Consider the following 22440-nt stretch of genomic DNA (forward strand, 5'->3'; position numbering starts at 1 on the left):
GGGGAAAACGGGGGGAAAAACAGGGGGGAAACAGGGGGAAAAAACAGGGGGAAATAGGGGAAAACAGGGGGAAAACAGGGGGAAAAAACAGGGGGAAAATAGGAGAAAACGGGGGAAAGAGGGGAAAACGGGGAGGAAAACAGAGGGAAAACAGGGAGGAAAAACAGGGGGGAAAACAGGGGTGGAAACGGGGAAAATAGGGGGAAAAAACAGGGGGAAAATAGGGGAAAACAGGGGGGGAAACAGGGGAAAAAACGGGGAAAATAGGGGAAAACAGGGGGGAAAAACAGGGGGAAACAGGGGGAAAAAAACAGGGTAAAAACCAGGGGGAAACAGGGGGGGAAAGGGAAAAACGGGAAAACGGGGGGAAAAAGGGGAAAAAAAGGGGGGGGAAGGGGGAAAAAGGGGGGGAAACAGGGAGATAAAAAGGGGGGAAACACAGGGGGAAATCAGGGGGAAAAGAGGGAAAAAAATAAGTGGGGAAACAGGGAAAAAGAGGGTGAAACAGTGGGAAAAACAGGGGAGGAAACAAGGGAAAAGTCCAGGAGAAAACAGAGGAAAACCAGGTAAAAAACACGGGGAAAACAGGGGGGAAACCTGGAAAAAATATGAGGGAGACAGGGGAAAAAAAAAACAACAGAGGAAATGCAGGGGAAAACCGGGAATAAAACAGGAGGAAAACACGGAAAAAAGAGGGGGAAAACAGGGAAAAAAACAGGGGGAAAAGGGCTGGGAAGAGAGGAAATGTTCATCCCGGCAGCAGCTGGATGGAAAAGGGAAAATATCCACGGAAAATATCCACGGAAAATATCCATGGAGAATATCCATGGAGAATATTTCCTGGGATCCCATTGTCACATTTGGGTTGGAAAAGGGAAATATCCAGGGAAAATATTTCCTGGATCGTGCTCCTCCCCACCCCTCCAGTGGCATTTTGGGGACCTGGATTTTGGACACAGGAGACACTAAAAAAATAAAAATCATGATAATTCTTTTTAAAAAAAGAGACTGGAGTGACAGGGAGGAGCTGGGGGTGGGCAACACGAAGGTTTTGGGGTCCAGGGTGGGGGACCCCAAAATCCAGGTCCCCAAAACGCCCCACTGGTGTGATGGGAAGGAGGTGTGGGTTTGGGGTTTGGGGGTTTTGGGGTTTTGGGGTTTTGCGTTTTGGGTTTTGGGTTTTGGGGTTTGGGGTTTTGGGGTTCAGATGGGGCTGAGCTTGATGTTCCCTTCCCCCAAAATCCAGGTCCCAAAATCCCCCACTGGTGTGATGGGGAGGAGCTGTGGGTTTGGGGTTCTGGAGTTTTGGGGTTTTGCGATTTGGGGTTCAGATAGGGCTGGGCTTGATGTTCCCTTCCCCCAAAATCCAGGTCCCCAAGACGCCTCTGGGAGTGACAAGGAGGAGCTGGGGATCAGACCCAGGAAGGTTTTGAGGTCCAGGGTGAGGGACCCCAAAATCCAGGTCCCAAAACACCCCAGTGGTGTGACGGGGAGGAGATGCTGGTTTGGGGTTTTGGGGTTTTGGGGTTCAGATGGGGCTGAGCTTGATGTCCCCTAACCCCCCAAAATCCAGGTCCCAAAATCCCCCACTGGTGTGATGGGAAGGAGGTGTGGGTTTGGGGTTCTGGAGTTTTGGGGTTTTGGGTTTTGGGGTTAAGATGGGGCTGGGCTTGATGTTCCCTTCCCCCAGAATCCAGATCCCCAAAACACCACTGGAATGACAAGGAGGAGCTGGGGATGGGCACCAGGAAGGATTTGGGGGTTCCAGGTGAGTGACCCCAAAATCCTGGTCCCAAAACGCTGCTGGGAGTGACAGGAAGGAGCTGTGGGTTTGGGGTTTTGGGGTTTTGTGGTTTGGGGTTTGGAGTTTTGGGGTTTGGGGGTTTTGGGTTTTGGGGTTTTGGGGTTCAGATGGGGTTGAGCTTGATGTCCCCTAACCCCCAAAATCCAGATCCCCAAGACGCCCCACTGGTGTGATGGGGAGGAGATGCTGGTTTGGGGTTTTGGGGTTCAGATGGGGCTGAGCTTGACGTTCCCTTCCCCCAAAATCCAAGTTCCCAAAATTCCCCACTGTTGTGATGGGGAGGAGCTGTGGGTTTGGGGTTTTGGGGTTCAGATGGGGCTGAGCTTGACGTTCCCTTCCCCCAAAATCCAGGTCCCAAAACACCTCTGGGAATGACAGGAAGGAGCTGCGGGTTTGGAGTTTGGGGCTTTGGGGTTTTGGGGTTCGGGGGTTTTGGGTTTTGGGGTTCAGATGGGGCTGAGCTTGATGTCCCCTAACCCCCAAAATCCAGGTCCCAAAATCCCCCACTGGTGTGACGGGGAAGAGCTGTGGGTTTGGGGTTTGGGGGTTTGGGGTTTTGCAATTTGGGGGTTTTGGGGTCCGAGATGAGGATGAGGAGGAGGATGAGGATGAGGAGGATGAGGAGGAGGAGGAGGGGCAGCCCCCAGCCCCGGGGGTCTCTCCCGGGTGCCCCCGGCCGTGCCAGAGCCGCGCCAGACGCTGCCGGCGGCGCTAACTCGATTTCCCGGCCTCATTTCCCTCTCCGGCCCGGCTTTGATGGACTCGGCCTAATCGGGTTAGGCCGGGAAGTCGGATCCTCTGGGATGAGGGGGGATGGTTGGAATGGTGCCAGCGGCCGGGGGCGAGGGGTGGCCCATCCCGGCCGGCCCGGCGCGGCATCCATGGAGATATCCTGGGAAATCGGCACCCCCGGCAGCCAACGGGGGCTTTGGGCCGTGCCGAGGCCTGGCTTAGGCTCGGTAGAGCGGTGGGAATGGTCGGGAATGGTCAGGAATGGTTTGGGAATGGTTGGGGATGGTCGGGAATGGTCAGGAATGGTTTGGGAATGGTTGGGGATGGTTGGGAATGGTTGGGAATGGTTCTGGGAATGGTCTGGAATGGTTTGGGATGGTTTGGGATGGTCAGGAATGGTTGGGGATGGTTGGGGATGGTCGGGAATGGTCGAGAATGGTCAGGAATGGTTTGGGAATGGTTGGGGATGGTCAGGAATGGTTGGGGATGGTTGGGGATGGTTTGGAATGGTTGGGAATGGTTGGGGATGGTTGGGAATGGTTGGGAATGGTTCTGGGAATGGTTGGGGATGGTTGGGAATGGTTGGGAATGGTTTGGGAATGGTCTGGAATGGTTGGGGATGGTTGGGAATGGTTGGGAATGGTCTGGAATGGTTGGGGATGGTTTGGGATGGTTTGGAATGGTTGGGAATGGTCAGGAATGGTTTGGGATGGTTGGGGATGGTCGGGAATGGTTTGGGAATGCTTGGGGATGGTTGGGAATGGTCAGGAATGGTTTGGGATGGTTGGGGATGGTCGGGAATGGTTTGGGATGGTTGGGGATGGTTGGGAATGGTTGGGAATGGTCAGGAATGGTTTGGGAATGGTTGGGGATGGTTGGGAATGGTTCTGGGAATGGTCTGGAATGGTTGGGGATGGTTTGGGATGGTCAGGAATGGTTGGGAATGGTTGGGGATGGTCGGGAATGGTTTGGAATGGTTCTGGGAATGGTCAGGAATGGTTGGGAATGCTCAGGAACAGCCCTGGGAATGGCTGGGAAGGGCCCCGGGAATGGCTCTGGGAAAGATTGAGAATGGCTGGGAATTCCCAGAGCCATTCCCAGAGCCGTTCCCGACCATTCCTGAAGCCATTCCCAGAGCTATTCCAGAGCCATTCCCTGAGACATTCCCAAGGAATGTTCGGGAATGGCTCTGGGAATGGCTTCAAGAATGGTCAGGAATGGCTGGGAATGGTCAGGAATGGCTCTGGGAATGGTTGGGAATGGTTGGGAATGGCTCCAGGAATGGTCGGGAATGGCTCTGGGAATAGCTCTGGGAATAGCTGGGAAAGGCTGGGAATGGTCAGGAATGACTCCTGGAATGGCTCCAGGAATGGTCGGGAATGGCTCTGAGAATGACCAGGAATAGCTTTGGGAACGACCAGGAATGTCTCCAGGAATGACCAGGAGTGTTTCCAGAAGCTGCCCTGGGAATGGCTCTGGGAATGACTGGGAATGGCTCTGGGAACAGGCCTGGGAATGGCCTGGAACTGCTCCGGGAATGGCTCTGGGAACAGCCCCAGGAATGGCCGGAACAGCCTCGGGAATGGCTCTGGGAACAGCCCTGGAAATGGCCAGGAACAGGCCCGGGAATGGCCAGGAATAACCCTGGGAATGGCCCTGGGAACAGCCCCAGGAATGGCCGGGAACAGCCCCAGGAATGGCCGGGAACAGCCCCAGGAATGGCTGGGAACAGCCCCAGGAATGGCCGGGAACAGCCCCAGGAATGGCTGGGAACAGCCCCGGGAATGGCCAGGAACAGGCCCGGGAATGGCTCTGGGAACAGCCCCGGGAATGGCCGGGAACAGCCCCAGGAATGATTGGGAATGGCTCTGGGAATGGGTCCAGGAATGACTGGGGATGACTGGGAGCGGCTCTGGGAACTGCCCCGGGAGTGGCCCGGGAATGGCTCCGGGAACAGCCGGGAATGGCCGGGAATGGCTGGGAATGGCTGGGAACGGCTCCAGGAATGGCCGGAAACGGCCGGGAATGGCCAGGAATGGCCGGGAATGGCCGGGAATGGCTCTGGGAACGGTCAGGAATGGCCGGGAATGGCCGGGAATGGCTCCGGGAACGGTCAGGAATGGCCGGGAATGGCTCCGGGAACGGCCGGAAACGGCCGGGAATGGCCGGGAACGGCCGGGAACGGCTCCGAGCGCCGCCCGCCGTGCCCGCCTCATTAAGTCCATGATGGAGCCGCCGCCGCGGGGCCTCCCGCGGGACGCGGGCCGGGCCGGGCCGGGCCGGGCCGCAATTAGCGGGCGCGGCAGCTGCGGCCGTAATTGAATTAGCGCTGCCCCCAGCGCTCCCCCGGGGCCGCTCGGGCCGCGCCGACAAAGACATTCCCCGCCGGGCAGCCTTGAGTGGCAGCTGCCAATCCCGCCCGGCGCGGCTGCTCCGTGCCGCTGGAATTCCCGGGAATGCGGACGGGCCCCGGGATGGACGGACCGGGACAAGGTCGCTGTGCCTGCCGGGGGGCACTGGAGGGGCTCTGGGGTACGGTCAGCAAGGCGGGATTCTGGGGTTCGGCAAAGCAAGCCTTTCCTGGGGGTAAAACCCCAATTCTGGGATCCCCAAACCAAACCATTCCTGGGGATAAAAACCCCAATTTTGGGATCCCCAGACCAAACCATTCCTGGGGATAAAACCCCAATTCTGGGATTCCCCAAACCTTTCCTGGGGGTAAAACCCCAATTCTGGATTCCCCAAACCTTTCCTGGGGATAAAACCCCAATTCTGGGATTCCCCAAACCTTTCCTGGGGGTAAAACCCCAATTCTGGGATTCCCCAAACCTTTCCTGGGGGTAAAACCCCAATTCTGGGATTCCCCAAACCTTTCCTGGGGGTAAAACCCCAATTCTGGGATCCCCAAACCAAACCATTCCTGGGGATAAAACCCCAATTCTGGGATTCCCCAAACCTTTCCTGGGGGTAAACCCCCAATTCTGGGATTCCCAAAGCAAACCTTTCCTGGGGGTAAAACCCCAATTCTGGGATTCCCAAACCATTCCTGGGGGTAAAACCCCAATTCTGGGATTCCCAAAGCAAACCTTTCCTGGGGGTAAAACCCCAATTCTGGGATTCCCCAAACCTTTCCTGGGGGTAAAACCCCAATTCTGGGATTCCCCAAACCTTTCCTGGGGGTAAAACCACAATTCTGGGATTCCCCAAACCTTTCCTGGGGGTAAAACCCCAATTCTGGGATCCCCAAACCAAACCATTCCTGGGGATAAAACCCCAATTCTGGGATTCCCCAAACCTTTCCTGGGGGTAAAACCCCAATTCTGGGATTCCCCAAACCTTTCCTGGGGGTAAAACCCCAATTCTGGGATTCCCCAAACCTTTCCTGGGGGTAAAACCCCAATTCTGGGATTCCCCAAACCTTTCCTGGGGATAAAACCCCAATTCTGGGATTCCCCAAACCTTTCCTGGGGGTAAAACCCCAATTCTGGGGTTCCCCAAACCATTCCTGGCGGTAAAAACCCAATTCTGGGATTCCCAAAACTTTCCTGGGGGTAAAACCCCAATTCTGGGATTCCCCAAAACTTTCCTGGGGACAAAACCCCAATTCTGGATTCCCTAAACCAAACCTTTCCTGGGGATAAAAACCTTAATTCTGGGGTTCTCCAAACCAAACCATTCCTGTGGATAAAACCCCAATTCTGGGATCCCCAAACCTTTCCTGGGGATAAAAACCCAATTCTGGGGTTCTCCAAACCATTCCTGTGGATAAAACCCCAATTTTGGGATTCCCCAAACCAAATCATTCCTGGGGATAAAACCCCAATTCTGGGATTCCCCAAACCAAACCTTTCCTGGGGATAAAACCCCAATTCTGGGATTCCCCAAACCTTTCCTGGGGATAAAACCCCAATTCTGGGGTTCTCCAAACCTTTCCTGGGGATAAAACCCAAATTCTGGGGTTCCCAAACCTTTCCTGGGGATAAAACCACAATTCTGGGATTCCCCAAACCTTTCCTGGGGATAAAACCACAATTCTGGGATTCCCAAAGCAAACCTTTCCTGGGGTTAAAACCCCAATTCTGGGATCCCCAAACCAAACCTTCCCCCAGCATCTCCCCCTCGATTTTGGGCTAAAACCCCAATTTTTGTGCTGAAAGCAGCCCGGAACGCGCTCCCATCCCAAATACGATCCGGGTGGTTTTTTGGCCAGCCCGGGGCGGGTTTGATGGCCGGGCTGGCGCGGTGACAACTCCGTGCTGGCGCGGTGACAATCAGCGACAATCAGCGACAATCGGCGCCAGCCCGGGGCTTTCAGCGCAGCAATCCCATCCATTAAAGCTGTTTAAGCTCCATCAGCAGCTTTTCCCTGATTTCCCCCGTTTTTCCAAGCTCTGGATGTCCCCAAACCCCCGTTCGGGTGACACTGCCCGGCTGGTGACACCCCAAAGGTCGCAGGTGCCAAACGAAGGGCGCCGAGCCGGGTTAAAGCGAGCCTAAAAGGCGGCCGGTGATTAAATTTGGGATGGAAATAAATCCCCTCGGGATTGGTGTTTTCCAGATTAAATTCGGGATGGAAACAAACCCCCTTCGGGATTTGTATTTTCCAGGCTCCGCATTTCCCGGGATTCGACCCCTGGGATTTAACTCATCTTTTTTTGGGGTGAAACGCCGGATTTGGGGTGAAAAAAAAGAAAAATAAAGGGGGGGAAAAAAGAGCCGGGAGAAGGAGGAGGAATTTGGCTGTTTCCCCTGGGAATAAAAACCTGGAAAAAAACCTGGAAAAAAAAAAAAAAAACAGGGAAAGGTGGAGTTTGCCGACGTTAATTCGCTCGAACAGCAGCGTTTTGCTCAAGTCTTTGATTTCTTTGTCTCCCGCAGATGTCAAAGGCTTTTGTTCTCCAGAGGGAGGGCGTGGGGGAGGAAGGAAAAGGGAAAAAATGATGGAAAAGGGAAAATTTGGGGGTCTCGGCGCCTTTTCCAAGGGGGGAACCTCAGATAACATTCCTGGGATTTGCTTGTCCTGGTGAGGGGGGTTCGGGATTTGCACAAACACCCAGGGGTTGTGGGGTTCGTCAGTTCTGGGATTGCGGGGTTCCCCAAATCCAGGGATTGTGGGAGTCCTCAATTCTGGGATTGTGGGATTCTCCAAATCCAGGGATTGTAGGATTCCTCAATCCTGGGACTGTGGTGTTCATCAGATCCAGGGATTGTGGGATTCCCAAATCCAGGGATTGTGGGATTCCTCAATCCTGGGATTGTGGGATTCATCAGATCCAGGGGTTGTGGGATTCCTCAGTTCTGGGATTGTGGGATCCCCAGATCCAGAGAAAATCCTGTCCATCCTTGAAAAAATCCTGACTTTTCCTTTAAAGATAGTGACTTTCTTTGGAAAATCAGTATTTTTCATTGGAAAACCTTTTCCCTTGGAAAATCCTGATTTCCTTTGGAAAAGGCCGAGCTCCAGGCAGGGCGTGGAGAGCCGTGGCCCCGCTCAGCAGGAATTGTCTCCCTCATTTCCATCGCTCCGGAGAAATTATCCGGATCTGCTTCCCTGGTTTTCGTCTCCGCTCCCAGCTCTTCCATCCCTTACGGGAAGCCGGAGCGAGGAACAAGGGGAAAAAAAAAAATAAAAATCCTTAAAAAAACAGCCTCTGGCAGCTCTCAGATCCAAACAATAATCAGGGAAATGAATTCCAAAGGCGTTTTCCCGCATGACCAGGAGCGATAATTTAGCGCCAGCTGGAAGCGGCCGGGATTAATCCCAGCGCCGTGAATAATTCATCACGCGAATCCTCCTTTTCCCTCCTCATTCCAGAGCCTCTCCATCCCCAAATTCTGCCGGCGGAGGGGATTTGGGCGTGTGGAAATGAGATCGATCGGGGCTGGCGGCGCATCCCGCCCTTCCCCAGGCCGTGATTCCCGGGAAAAGCCAGGCTGTCCCCAGAGATGGGGACAGATGGACATTTGTCACCGGGGTTAAGCAGCCTGGCCTTTCCCCCGCTGCCGGTCCCGCCGCGCTTTCCTGGGAATTGCGGCGCGTGCCGAAATTCCCGGGAAAGCCAGAGCCGTGCATTGGTTTTTCTCCAGAGCCTCGGGGAAAAATCCGCAAGGGATGAAAGCGGGATCCGAGCCCGCCGCTGGGGCTGGGGAGGGGTGGTGGCTCCAAAAACCCCGGCCTTGTCCCTGTCCCTGTCCCTGTCCCTGTCCCTGTCCCTGTCCCTGTCCCTGTCCCTGTCCCATCCCTGTCCCATCCCTGTCCCTGTCCCTGTCCCTGTCCCTGTCCCTGTCCCTGTCCCATCCCTGTCCCATCCCTGTCCCATCCCTGTCCCTGTCCCATCCCTGTCCCTGTCCCTGTCCCATCCCTGTCCCTGTCCCATCCCATCCCTGTCCCTGTCCCTGTCCCATCCCTGTCCCTGTCCCATCCCATCCCTGTCCCTGTCCCTGTCCCTGTCCCATCCCTGTCCCTGTCCCATCCCTGTCCCTGTCCCTGTCCCATCCCTGTCCCATCCCTGTCCCATCCCTGTCCCTGTCCCATCCCTGTCCCTGTCCCTGTCCCATCCCTGTCCCTGTCCCATCCCATCCCTGTCCCTGTCCCTGTCCCTGTCCCTGTCCTTGTCCCTGTCCCTGTCCCATCCCATCCCTGTCCCTGTCCCTGTCCCTGTCCCTGTCCCTGTCCCTGTCCCTGTCCCTGTCCCTGTCCCTGTCCCATCCCTGTCCCTGTCCCATCCCTGTCCCTGTCCCTGTCCCTGTCCCATCCCTGTCCCATCCCTGTCCCTGTCCCGTCCCTGTCCCTGTCCCTGTCCCTGTCCCTGTCCCTGTCCCTGTCCCTGTCCCTGTCCCATCCCTGTCCCTGTCCCTGTCCCTGTCCCTGTCCCTGTCCCTGTCCCATCCCTGTCCCGTCCCTGTCCCTGTCCCTGTCCCTGTCCCTGTCCCTGTCCCTGTCCCTGTCCCTGTCCCTCCCAGCGGCCGCAGTCGGCATTCCCGGGATCGCAGGCTCGGGATGGTCCCAGTTCAGCTCTCGGTGCCGGGGGGCTGAGGAAGGGTGGGATCGGCTTCTCCAGGAGTTCTCAGTGGGTTTGGAATTGTCCCAGTGTCAACCAGAGGGGTGGGGCTGGAGAGATCCCAGATTCCTGTGGGGTTGCTTAGGAATTCTGTGCCAGATGGTCAGCAAGATCTGGAGGAGGGTGTGCATCCCAGAAACCCTGATCCATCCACAGATCCATCCATCCATCCATCCATCCATCCATCCATCCATCCATCATCCATCATCCATCATCCATCCATCCATCCATCATCCATCCATCCATCCATCCATCCATCCATCCATCCATCATCCATCATCCATCATCCATCCATCCATCATCCATCCATCCATCCATCCACCCATCCATCCATCCATCCATCATCCATCCATCATCCATCCATCATCCATCCATCATCCATCCATCATCCATCATCCATCCATCATCCATCCATCCATCCATCCATCCATCCATCCATCCATCCATCCATCATCCATCCATCATCCATCCATCCATCCATCCATCCATCATCCATCATCCATCCATCATCCATCCATCATCCATCCATCCATCACCCATCCATCCATCATCCATCCATCCATCATCCATCATCCATCATCCATCCATCCATCCATCCATCCATCCATCATCCATCCATCCATCATCCATCCATCATCCATCCATCCATCCATCATCCATCATCCATCCATCATCCATCCATCATCCATCCATCCATCCATCCATCATCCATCATCCATCCATCATCCATCATCCATCCATCCATCCATCCATCATCCATCCACAGATCCATCCATCCATCCATCCATCCATCCATCCATCCATCCATCATCCATTTTTCAGAATAAAACTTGAAATTTGGGATTTGTGAGGGAATTTGGGATTTGTGAGGTAATTTGGGATTTGTGGGACACTCAGATCTCGGAACACACTCGGTGTCCATCTGTCACCCTCACACCCCTTCCCAATCTGGAATTCCACTCGCACGGAGCATCGGGAAGCGCGTCCGTCCCCAGATCCGCCATCCATCATCGGGATTGCCGTCGGCTCATCGGGAACGACGCTGGCCTGTCCCCGCTGTGCCCTTTCCAAAGGTCATCCCTGCCACCGCCATCCCAACGCCGGGAATTTATCGACAGCAGCTCCTGCGGGAATGAGATCCCTTTCCACAGCAGCACATTCCCGTTTTTTGGGGGGCTGGGAAACTCTGGGGTGTCCCTCTGCTCTGGTTTGGGATTGGGATTGGGATGGGGATGGGAAGTGCGGGGTGTTTTGGGATTGGGATTGGGATTGGGATTGGGATTGGGATTGGGATTGGGATTGGGATTGGGATTGGGATTGGGATGGGGATGGGGATGGGGATGGGAAGCACGGGGTGTCCCTCTGCTCCAGTTTGGGATTGGGATTGGGATGGGGATGGGAAGCACGGGGTGTCCCTCTGCTCTGGATTGGAATGGGGATTGGGATTGGGATGGGAAGCGCGGGGTGTTTTGGGATTGGGATGGGAAGCGCGGGGTGTTTTGGGATTGGGATTGGGATGGGAAGCGCGGGGTGTTTTGGGATTGGGATTGGGATGGGAAGCGCGGGGTGTTTTGGGATTGGGATTGGGATGGGAAGCGCGGCATGTTTTGGGATTGGGATTGGGATTGGGATGGGAAGCGCGGCGTGTTTTGGGATTGGGATTGGGATTGGGATTGGGATGGGGATGGGAAGCGCGGCGTGTTTTGGGATTGGGATTGGGATTGGGATTGGGGTGGGAAGCGCGGCGTGTTTTGGGATTGGGATCTGGAGAACCGCGGCCGTGCTTTGTCCAGCCTCGGGCAGGAGCGCTGGGAAGCTCCAGGATGGGCAGCGCGGGCTCAGCGCCGGGAATTTGCCAGCGCTTCCCGAGGGATTTTTGGCAGGGATACAGCCAGCTTTGGAGACCGGGAATCCTCGAGAAAACTCTCCTCACCCTCCGGTCCTTCCCATCCTTTCCAAACCCTCGGGAAGCCCAATCCACCAACTCCAGCGGCTTTTCCCGGCCCCGCTCCAGCCCCAGGAGGGGACAAAGGGCCGAACTGGGGGACACGGCGCGGGTTGGACCCCGCTTGTCGCCCAGCCGGCTCTGTGCTGGCGACATTCCCGGTGTCCCGGGCCGGCTGGGGGTCGGGCCGGGGACAGATGGCGGCTCCGCGGGCGATGGCACCGCCCGCGCTCCGATCCGCCAGGACGTTCTGGCACCGCCACCCGCGGCCACCTGGAGCGGCACGACAAAGGGACCGGGCTGGGGGACGAGGACGAGGAGGAGGAGGGGGAAGGAGCCGCCTTCATCCCGCCGGGATCCTTGGCACGGGCGGGGCAACCCCAAGGGATGAGAATCCCCCCGAGGGAAAGACCCCGAAAATTAATTCATCCCAGAATAAAAAATACATCCCGAATTCCCGGAGCCTGGGATGCGGCTCTCAGCATCCCCGCGGCTTTGCTTGGAGCCCAGCGTGCCCAAATCCATTTTTTTTTTTAATTTTTTTTTTTTTTTTTTTTTTTTTTGGTGGAAAAGTGGCTTTGGGCACATGGGAACACGCCGGCAGGGCAGAGCACCCAACGCTCCCACAGGTGGATCCCTGCAGAATCCCTCAATCCTGGCCAGGAATTGCAGCTCTCCGCGATGCCAGGGAAGGGTTAAACCCCCGGGATCCCAAAAAAAAAACCAGGAAAGGCGGCCGGAGGGGGTGTCCTGCTGAAGGTGAAGCCAAGCGCGGCTCTGATGGGAAGCGACAGGCGAGAGGACGCGCGGGATCCCGGAATCCCATTATCCCCAGCCATTAACCTCTGGAAGCGCAGCGGCCGCGCTCCCCCTCCTCCCCTTCCTCCTCCTCCTCCTCCTCCCGGCCTTTCCCAACATTTCCCCCCGTGAAAAACGCCGATCACTTGGTTTTTAAAATGTTAAAAGTCTAATAATCATAATAAAATGGTTACAAAAATGATAACACAGAGTAATAAAGTTTAGAGCTAGGACAACTGCAAGGCAATAAAAAGCAAAGAATTATGGGGGACACTGAGTCACGAAAAGCATCCCTTGTGAACAAAGGGATCACCCCTAAAACAATTCACTTGTTGCATATTCACACACCTTTCATGGTTGTGCATACATTTTATTTAAAACAAGAAACTCTATGTCAACTGTTTCATTTAATCCCCTGGAGTCTGAGCAAGGCCTGAAGAAATTTGCTTTTTCTGATGAGAAAACAATAAATTCCTCTCCTTTGGAAGATTTAGGTGCTCCTCGAAGCGAGGATCTCATTCCTAAAAAAATAAACTCCCCCCACATACACAGTCCCTATTTTAACATTACGTTGGAACCTAAAAATATATTTAACATGCTCTGTAAGAGAATCAATGCAGCAGGACTTTCTAACGTGACACATATAATATTCGCTGTAACATTTGCGAAAAGCCAGTCGTAAAAAAGCAGTTTTTCACACCCCCCAGGCAGGAGGAATTCATCCCCCCCGGGAACAAAGCGCGGCCTACAGGTGGGGAAACTGAGGCAGGCTGTGTGGGGGGAGAACCCTCAGGGATGCGGAGGAGGAGGAAAAGCAGGAGCAGGAGCAGGAGGAGGAGGAGGAGGAGGAGGAGGAGGAGGAGGCTGGCGGCCAGGCCAGATGGCCGGGATTAATCCTTGCTCGGCTCCCGGCAGTGCCAGGGCCGCCGGATCCGCCAAGCCCACAAATTCCCGGCGGCTGTGTTTGTGTTCATCCCTCCAAACCCCGCAGAAATTGGGGAAATATCCCCGGGAAACGGCGCCACTGGGCAGCGGGCAGGGGTTTCCTTCCCAAAACCCCAAATCCCAAATCCAGGCTGGGACAGGGATTTCCTTCCCAAAACCCCAAATCCCAAATCCAGGTTGGGGTGGGGGTAAACAGATCGGGATTTCCTTCCTGAAACCCCAAATCCCAAATCCAGGCTGGGGCAGGGGTTTCCTTCCCAAAACCCCAAATCCCAAATCCAGGCGCAGGGGTTTCCTTCCCGAAACCCCAAATCCCAAATCCAGGCTGGGGCAGGGGTTTCCTTCCCAAAACCCCAAATCCCAAATCCAGGCTGGGGCAGGGATTTCCTTCCCAAAATCTCAAATCCCAAATCCATGCTGGGGCAGGGGTTTCCTTCCCAAAACCTCAAATCCCAAATCCAGGCTGGGGCAGGGATTTCCTTCCCGAAACTCCAAATCCCAAATCCAGGTTGGGGTGGGGGTAAACAGATCGGGATTTCCTTCCTGAAACCCCAAATCCCAAATCCATGCTGGGGCAGGGGTTTCCTTCCCAAAACCTCAAATCCCAAATCCAGGATGGGGCAGGGGTTTCCTTCCCAAAACCCCAAATCCCAAATCCAGGCTGGGGCAGGGGTTTCCTTCCCAAAACCCCAAATCCCAAATCCAGGCTGGGGCAGGGGTTTCCTTCCCAAAACCCCAAATCCCAAATCCAGGCGCAGGGGTTTCCTTCCCAAAACCCCAAATCCCAAATCCAGGCTGGGGCAGGGGTTTCCTTCTTGAAACCCCAAATCCCAAATCCAGGTTGGGGTGGGGGTAAACAGATCGGGATTTCCTTCCTGAAACCCCAAATCCCAAATCCATGCTGGGGCAGGGATTTCCTTTCCAAAATCTCAACCCCCAAATCCACGCTGCTGCCCACCCATGCAGGGGTCCCTCCCATGCAGGCACAGCCCAGGGCGGGATAAACACAGAATTCCTGGAAAGCCGTGCTGCTTTAGGTGACAATCCAGCGCCTCACGCTCAGCCGCAGTTCTGCCGGCCTCCTTTCCATGATATTTTATTTATGGCCTTCCGAGGCCCTGTTGATCCAGGGAATTCGGCTCCGGAGCGCCATCAAAATGCAGCGCACGGAGCGACCTGTGCTCCAGCAGCTGGATCCGTGCTGCGGGGCCGGGTGGAGCTCTGAGCCCGGCCCCGGGATGGAGCTCTGCCCTTCCCCGGGATGGAGCTGTGCCCTTCCCGGGATGGAGCTGTGCCCTTCCCGGGATGGAGCTGTGCCCTTCCCGGGATGGACTCTGCCCTTCCCGGGATGGAGCTGTGCCCTTCCCGGGATGGAGCTCTGCCCTTCCCGGGATGGACTCTGCCCTTCCCGGGATGGAGCTGTGCCCTTCCCGGGATGGAGCTCTGCCCTTCCCGGGATGGAGCTGTGCCCTTCCCGGGATGGAGCTGTGCCCTTCCCGGGATGGAGCTCTGCCCTTCCCGGGATGGACTCTGCCCTTCCCGGGATGGAGCTGTGCCCTTCCCGGGATGGAGCTGTGCCCTTCCCGAGGATGGAGCTGTGCCCTTCCCGGGATGGAGCTCTGCCCTTCCCGGGATGGAGCTCTGCCCTTCCCAGGCATGGACCTGTGCCCCCGAGCTCTGCCCCCCATCATGGATGGAGCTGTGCCCCCCAAGCTCTCCCCTTCCCGAGGATGGAGCTCTACCACCCCCGAGCTCTGCCACCCCTCGAGGATGGATCTGTGCCACCCCCGAGCTCTGCCCTTCCCGGGGATGGAGCTCTGTCGGGATGGAGCTTTGCCCTTCCCGGGGAAGGAGCGGCCCCAGCGGAGCTCCCGCTGCTCCGGCCCTGCCCCGCTCCCTCCTCCGCGGTTTTGGGAACAAAAGCGCGGCCCGGAGCTCCGGTTGCCGCGGCAACGGCGAGTTTGAAGATGCCGCGGAGGCACTCGAGGCGCGGGGAGGAGAAGGTCGCTGCTCCCTCCCTCCCTCCCTCCTTCCCTCCCTCCCTCCGGCAGCTCCCGAGCCGCGGGAGGAAGGCGCAAACCGCGGGGTTCGGCATGGGGGCGATGCTCGGCGCCCCTAAAATGTTCCTGCAGGGTCACACCCGGCTGGAGGAGGGTCCGGATCCCTGAATCCCGAGGGATCATCCTCCCGCTTGTGGGATCACACCCACCCCTACAAAGGGGTCACACCCAGCCCTGTTCCTGCAGCGAGATCTGAGGGAATCCTGTTCCCACCAGATGGATTTTGGGGTGTACTGATCCCATCAGATGGAATTCGGGGAGATCCCACTCCCGCTAGGTGGAATTTTGGGGGATCCCGTTCCCGCCAGGGAAATTTGAGAGATCTCGTTACTGCCAGGTGGATTTTGGGGATCCTGTCCCCACCAGGTGGATTTTGAGGTGTTCTGATCCCACCAGATGGATTTCGGGGAGATCCTATTCCCATCAGGTGGATTTTGGGGGATCCCATTCCCATCAGGTGGATTTTGGGGGACTCCGTTCCCATCAGGTGATTTTTGGGGGAATCTCATTCCCAGGAGCTCAGTGGGACAGAGAAATCCCAAATGGAGGAGACTGGGAAGCCGCTCCTCCTCCCGAGGTTAATTAACACCCAGCTGCTTAATGAGCAGGATGGGGAACAGCCCTTCCAAAATCCCCAAATCCCCAAATCCTGAAATCCCAAAATCCTAGCCCAGCACAAGGCTGGCCTTGTTCCCAAACCTCGAGATCGGGGTCACACGAGGCTGCCTCGGCCTCGCTCAAACCTGGCAAAAATTAGATTAAAATTGGGATTGGGATTGGGACCGGGATTGGGAGCGGGATTGGGAGCAGGAGAAGGAGCAGAAGTGGGATCGGGATTGGGATCGGGATCGGGATCGAGATCAGGATTGGGATCAGGATCAGGATCGGGATCGGGATCAAGAGCGGGATTGGGATTTGGAGCAGGATTGGGATCGGGATCGAGAGTGGGATCAGGATTGGGAGGGGGATTGGGATCGAGAGCAGGATCAGGATTGAGAGCAGGAGCGGGATCAGGATCAGGATTGGGATCGGGAGTGGGATTTGGATCAGGATTGGGATCAGGACCAGGATCGGGATCGAGAGCGGGATCGGGATTTGGAGCGGGATTGGGATTGGGATCAGGATCAAGAGCGGGATTGGGATCAGGAACACTCGGAACTGCACTGGCAGCAGGGCTGGGTGGCAGCAGGAATGCCCCCAAGGCCTTCAGGGATTTGGGATTGGGAGCAGGGAATGGGGGATGGATTTGGGATTTGGGGCAGGGAATGAAAACCCCAAAATCCCCATTAAAATTCCCATTTATTCCCATTTCTCCATCCTGGACACCCCAGGAAATGAAAACCCCAAAAATCCCATTAAAATTCCCATTTATTCCCATTTCTCCATCCCGGACACCCCAGGAAATGAAAACCCCAAAAATCCCATTAAAATTCCCATTTATTCCCATTTCTCCATCCCGGACACCCCAGGAAATGAAAACCCCAAAAATCCCCGTTGAAATTCCCATTTATTCCCACTTCTCCATCCCGGACACCCCAGGAAATGAAAACCCCAAAAATCCCATTAAAATTCCTATTTATTCCCATTTCTCCATCCCGGACACCCCAGGAAATGAAAACCCCAAAAATCCCCATTAAAATTCCCATTTATTCCCATTTCTCCATCCCGGCCACCCCAGGGAATGAAAACCCCCAAATCCCCGTTAAAATTCCCGTTTAACCCCCGAGCTGCCGGCCGGAATTCCCGTCGGCTCCCGCCGCCCCGCGCCCTCCTCGCCACCCCCCTGCAATTAGCGCCAGCCGCGATTGATGTGACAGGCGGGAGCGGCGGCTTTTCATGGAAACGGGGACAAAAAAAATAAAATAAATAAATAATTAAAAAAAAAAAAAAAATCCCAAAGAGCTGAGGGCAGGAAAATCGCCCTCCTTCCCTTCCCCCAGCCCGGCCAGGCGCGGCTTAACTCCTGCCTGGCCGGGCCGGGGAAAAAACGGGAATCGCCTCTTTAATAGGTGTGAAAAAACGCCCAACAGTTGGTTTTTAGAATTTTTAAAAGTTTAATAATCATAATAATAAAATGGGTAAAAAAGAATAATACAATTAGAGTGATGAAGTTTAGAGTCAGGACAATTACGAGACAATAAAAAGGAAAGAATTACGGATGTCAAATTCCCAGTTCCCATTCCTATTCTCACTCCCAGTTCCTGTCCCCATTCTCATACCCATTCCCAGTTCCCATTCCCAGTTTTCCATTCCCAGTTTTCCATTCCCAATTTCCCATTCCCACTTCCCATCCCCATTCTCATCCCCATTCCCAGTTTTCCATTCCCAGTTTTCCATTCCCAATTTCCCATTCCCACTTCCCATCCCCATTCTCATCCCCATTCCCAGTTTTCCGTTTCCAGTTTTCCTTTCCCAGTTTCCCATTCCCAGTTCCCAACCTCATCCCCAGTTTTCCATTCCCAGTTTCCCATTCCCATCCTCATCCCCATCCCCATTCCTATTCCCAGTTTCCCATTCCCAGTTTTCCTTTCCCAGTTCCCATTCCCTGTTCCCATTCCCAGTTCCAATTCTCAGTTTTGCATTTCCAGGTTCCCATTCCCTGTTCCCATTCCCATTCTTATCCCCATTCCCAGTTTTCCGTTTCCAGTTTTCCATTCCCAATTTCCCATTCCCAGTTTCCCATTCCCAGTTCCCAACCTCATCCCCAGTTTTCCATTCCCAGGTTCCCATTCCCATCCTCATTCCCAGTTCCCATCCCCATTCTCATCCCCATTCCCAGTTTCCCATTCCCAGTTTTCCTTTCCCAGTTTCCCATTCCCTGTTCCCATTCCCAGTTCCAATTCTCAGTTTTGCATTTCCAGGTTCCCATTCCCAGTTCCCCATTCCCAGTTTCCCATTCCCTGTTCCCATTCCCAGTTTTGCATTTCCAGGTTCCCATTCCCAGTTTCCCATCCCCATTCCCAGTATCCCATTCCCAGTTTCCCATTCCCACTCCCAGTATCCCATTCCCAGTATCCCATTCCCATTCCCAGTTTTCCATTCCCAGTTCCCATCCCCATTCTCATCCCCATTCCCAGTTTCCCATTCCCTGTTCCCATTCCCAGTTTTGCATTTCCAGGTTCCCATTCCCAGTATCCCATTCCCATTCCCAGTTCCCATCCCCATTCTCATCCCCATTCCCAGTTTCCCATTCCCTGTTCCCATTCCCAGTTCCCATCCCCATTCCCAGTATCTCATTCCCAGTTTCCCATTCCCATTCCCAGTATCCCATTCCCAGTTTCCCATTCCCATTCCCAGTTTCCCATCCCCATTCCCATTATCCCATTCCCAGTTTCCCATCCCCATTCCCAGTTTCCCATTCCCTGTTCCCATTCCCAGTTCCCATCCCCATTCCCAGTATCCCATTCCCAGTTTCCCATTCCCATTCCCAGTTTCCCATTCCCATTCCCAGTTTCCCATCCCCATTCCCAGTATCCCATTCCCAGTTTCCCATTCCCATTCCCAGTTTCCCATCCCCATTCCCAGTATCCCATTCCCAGTTTCCCATCCCCATTCCCACTTTCCCATTCCCAGCTTTCCAAAGCTCTCGGACACTGAGTCACGAAAAGCATCCCTTGTGAACAAAGGAATCACCTTCCCCCAATTCACTTGTTGCCTATTCATACATCCCTCATGGTTATGCATACATTTTATTTAAAACAAGAAACTCTGTCTGTTGTATGTCAACTGTTTCCTTTAATCCCCTGGCATCTTCCAATCTGAGCAAGGCCTGAAGAAATTCAATTTTTCTGATAAGAAAACCACAAATTCCTCTCCTTTGGAAGATTTAGGTGTTCCTCCAAGCAAGTATCTCATTCCTAAAAAAATAAATTAAAAAAAAACTTCCCCCCCCCACATACAGAGTCTCAATATAATTTTTTTTAACTCCTAAAGTCTTGATTTTAACTACGAAAGCACAACTAATTAATATAACACAATCCATGTAGTAACTATCTATGTAGAGCCATATAAAGTGCATTTTTCACATTCCCCCACATCAGAATCTCTATTTTAACATTATGTTGGTACCTAAAAATATATTTAACACGCTCTGTAAGAGAATTAATACAGCATAACTTTCTGACATTACGCATACAATATTCATTTTAATATTTGCAAAAAAATTGTCGTAAAATCTGCATTTTTCACATTTAATAATAGCAAAATGGTTTAAAAAATAATCATACAATTACAGGAATAAAGTTTAGAGTTAAGACAATTAAAAGACAATACAAGATGGTAAAATCTGCATTTTTCACATTTAATAATAATAAAATGGCTAAAAAAATAATAATGCAATTAGAGTAATAAAGTTTAGAATTAGGGCAATTACAGGACAATACAAGATCGTAAAATCTGCATTTTTTCACACTTAATAATAATAATAATAAAATGGTTAAAAAATAATCATACAATTACAGGAATAAAGTTTAGAGTTAGGGCAATTACGAGAAAATACAAGATGGTAAAATCTGCATTTTTCACACTTAATAATAATAAAATGGTTAAAAAAATAATCATACAATTACAGGAATAAAGTTTAGAATTAGAACAATTACAAGAAAATACAAGTTTGTAAAATATGCATTTTTCACATTTAATAATGATAAAATGTTTAAAAAAATAATCATGCAATTACAGGATTAAAGTTTAGAGTTAGGGCAATTACAGGACAATACAAGATGGTAAAATCCACATTTTTCACACTTAATAATAATAAAATGGTTAAAAAATAATAATGCAATTAGAGTAATGAAGTTTAGAGTTAGGGCAATTACAGGACAATACAAGATCGTAAAATCTGCATTTTTCACACTTAATAATAATAATAATAATAATAATATGGTTAAAAAATAATCATACAATTACAGGAATAAAGTTTAGAGTTAGGGCAATTATGAGAAAATACAAGATGGTAAAATCTGCATTTTTCACACTTAATAAAATGGTTAAAAAAATAATCATACAATTACAGGAATAAAGTTTAGAATTAGAACAATTACAAGAAAATACAAGTTTGTAAAATATGCATTTTTCACATTTAATAATGATAAAATGGTTAAAAAAATAATAATACAATTACAGGAATAAAGTTTAGAGTTAGGGCAATTACAGGACAATACAAGATGGTAAAATCTGAATTTTTCACACTTAATAATAATACAATGGCTAAAAAAATAATAATGCAATTAGAGTAATAAAGTTTAGAATTAGGGCAATTACAGGACAATACAAGATAGTAAAATCTGCATTTTCCACACATGGAAATCCCCTTTTTTTACCCGGGAGAAGGATTTCTCTCGGGGTCCCGCTGGGGCGCAGCGGGAATGGGGTTTGGCACCTGGAAGCGGCAGATGTTCGGGAATAAACCGGGAATTTTACCAGGAATTTTGGGGTTTTCATTTCCTGGGAACAGCTGGAGTCCCCCCCCTGCCCCGCAGCTCAGAATCCCCCAAATTTTTGTCGGGATGGGGGATGAGGGGAAGGTTGGTTTTGTCACCGAATCCCGGCCCTCATTCCGTGGGCTTTGTCCCAGTTCCAGGGAAGCAGGAGGTGGGTGCTGGTTTTGGGGCGCTGCTGTGGGGTCAGCGCCCTCCTGGCCCCTCTGCCCGGGGGCTGCAAAATCCCAAAGAAAGGGGGGCAGGAACAGCCCCTGCAAGTGGAAACCCCACAATTCCCGTTTATTCCCGGAACGACGGGAATGCCACGTCCCAGTCCTGGCTATCCCTGTTCCCATCGCTGTCAGCTGCCCGACCCAAATCCCCAAACCCCAAATCCCAAACTCTAAATCCCAGACCCCAAATCCAAAATCCTGAACCCCAAACCCCAAATCCCAGACCACAAAGCCAAAATCCCAAACTCCAAACCCCAAATCCCAAATCCCAGACCACAAAGCCAAAATCCCAAATTCCAAACCCCAAATCCCAAATCCCAGACCACAAAGCCAAAATCCCAAACTCCAAACCCCAAACCCCAAATTCAGAACCCCAAACCCCAAATCCTGAACCCCAAACCCCAAATCCCAGACCCCAGACCCCAAATCCCGAACCCAAAATCCCAAAGTCCAAATCCAAACTCCAAACCCCAAATCCCAGACCACAAACCCAAATCCCAAACTCCAAACACCAAATCCCAAACTCAAAATCCCAAACTCCAAACACCAAATTCAAACCCCAAACTAGAAACCCCAAAGCCTAAACCGCAAACCTCAAATCCCAAATCCCAAACCCCAAATGCAAATCTCAAACTCCAAACACCAAATCCTAAACCCCAAATCCCAGACCCCAAATCCCAAACCCCAAACACCAAATCCAAACTCCAAACCCGAAACCCCAAAGCCTAAACTCCAAACTCCAAACCCCAAACCCCAAATCCCGAACCCCAAATCCCAGACCACAAACCCAAAATCCCAAACTCCTAACCCCAAACCCCAAATCCCAGACCCCAAACACCAAATCCAAACTCCAAACCCGAAACCCCAAATCCTAAACTCCAAACTCCAAACCCCAAATCCCGAACCCCAAACCCCAAATACCAAACCCCAAATCCCAAATCCTCAATCCAAATATCAAAATCCACACTCCAAATCCCAAACTCCAAATCCCAAACCCAAAGTCCAAATCTCAAACTCCAAACCCCAAATCCCAAATCTCAAACCCCAAACCCCAAAACCCCAAATCCCAGACCACAAACCCAAAATCCCAAACTCCAAACCCCAAATCCCAAACCCCAAATGCAAATCTTAAACTCTAAACCCCAAACTAGAAACCCCAAAGCCTAAACACCAAATCCCAAACCCCAAATCCAAATCTCAAACTCCAAACCCCATATCCTAAACTCCAAATCCTAAACCTCAAATCCCAAACCCCAAACCCCAAGCCCCAAACTCTAAACCCCAAATCCTAAACTCCAAATCCCAAATCCAAATCCCAAACCCCAGACCCCACACCCAAAATCCCAAGCTCCAAACACCAAATCTCAAACTCCAAACCCCAAATCCCAAACCCCAAATCCAAATTGCAAACCCCAAACTCCAAACCCTAAATCCAAACTCCA

The 22440-nt window shown here is 52.6% G+C and overlaps 1 long non-coding RNA gene across 1 annotated transcript; it reads left to right on the forward strand.

Annotated features, from left to right (window-relative positions):
- The first annotated feature begins 418 nt into the window (after positions 1-418).
- Positions 419-10870, forward strand: LOC146766510 (uncharacterized). Its single transcript, XR_014957575.1, has 3 exons — positions 419-566; positions 1691-1768; positions 10495-10870. It is a non-coding gene; the product is annotated as an uncharacterized LOC146766510 (long non-coding RNA).
- The last annotated feature ends 11570 nt before the right edge of the window (positions 10871-22440 follow it).

This window comes from Lonchura striata, chromosome 10 (assembly GCF_050655825.1).
Source record: "Lonchura striata isolate lonStrDom1 chromosome 10, ASM5065582v1, whole genome shotgun sequence".
In the NCBI taxonomy this organism is placed as follows: Eukaryota; Metazoa; Chordata; class Aves; order Passeriformes; family Estrildidae; genus Lonchura; species Lonchura striata.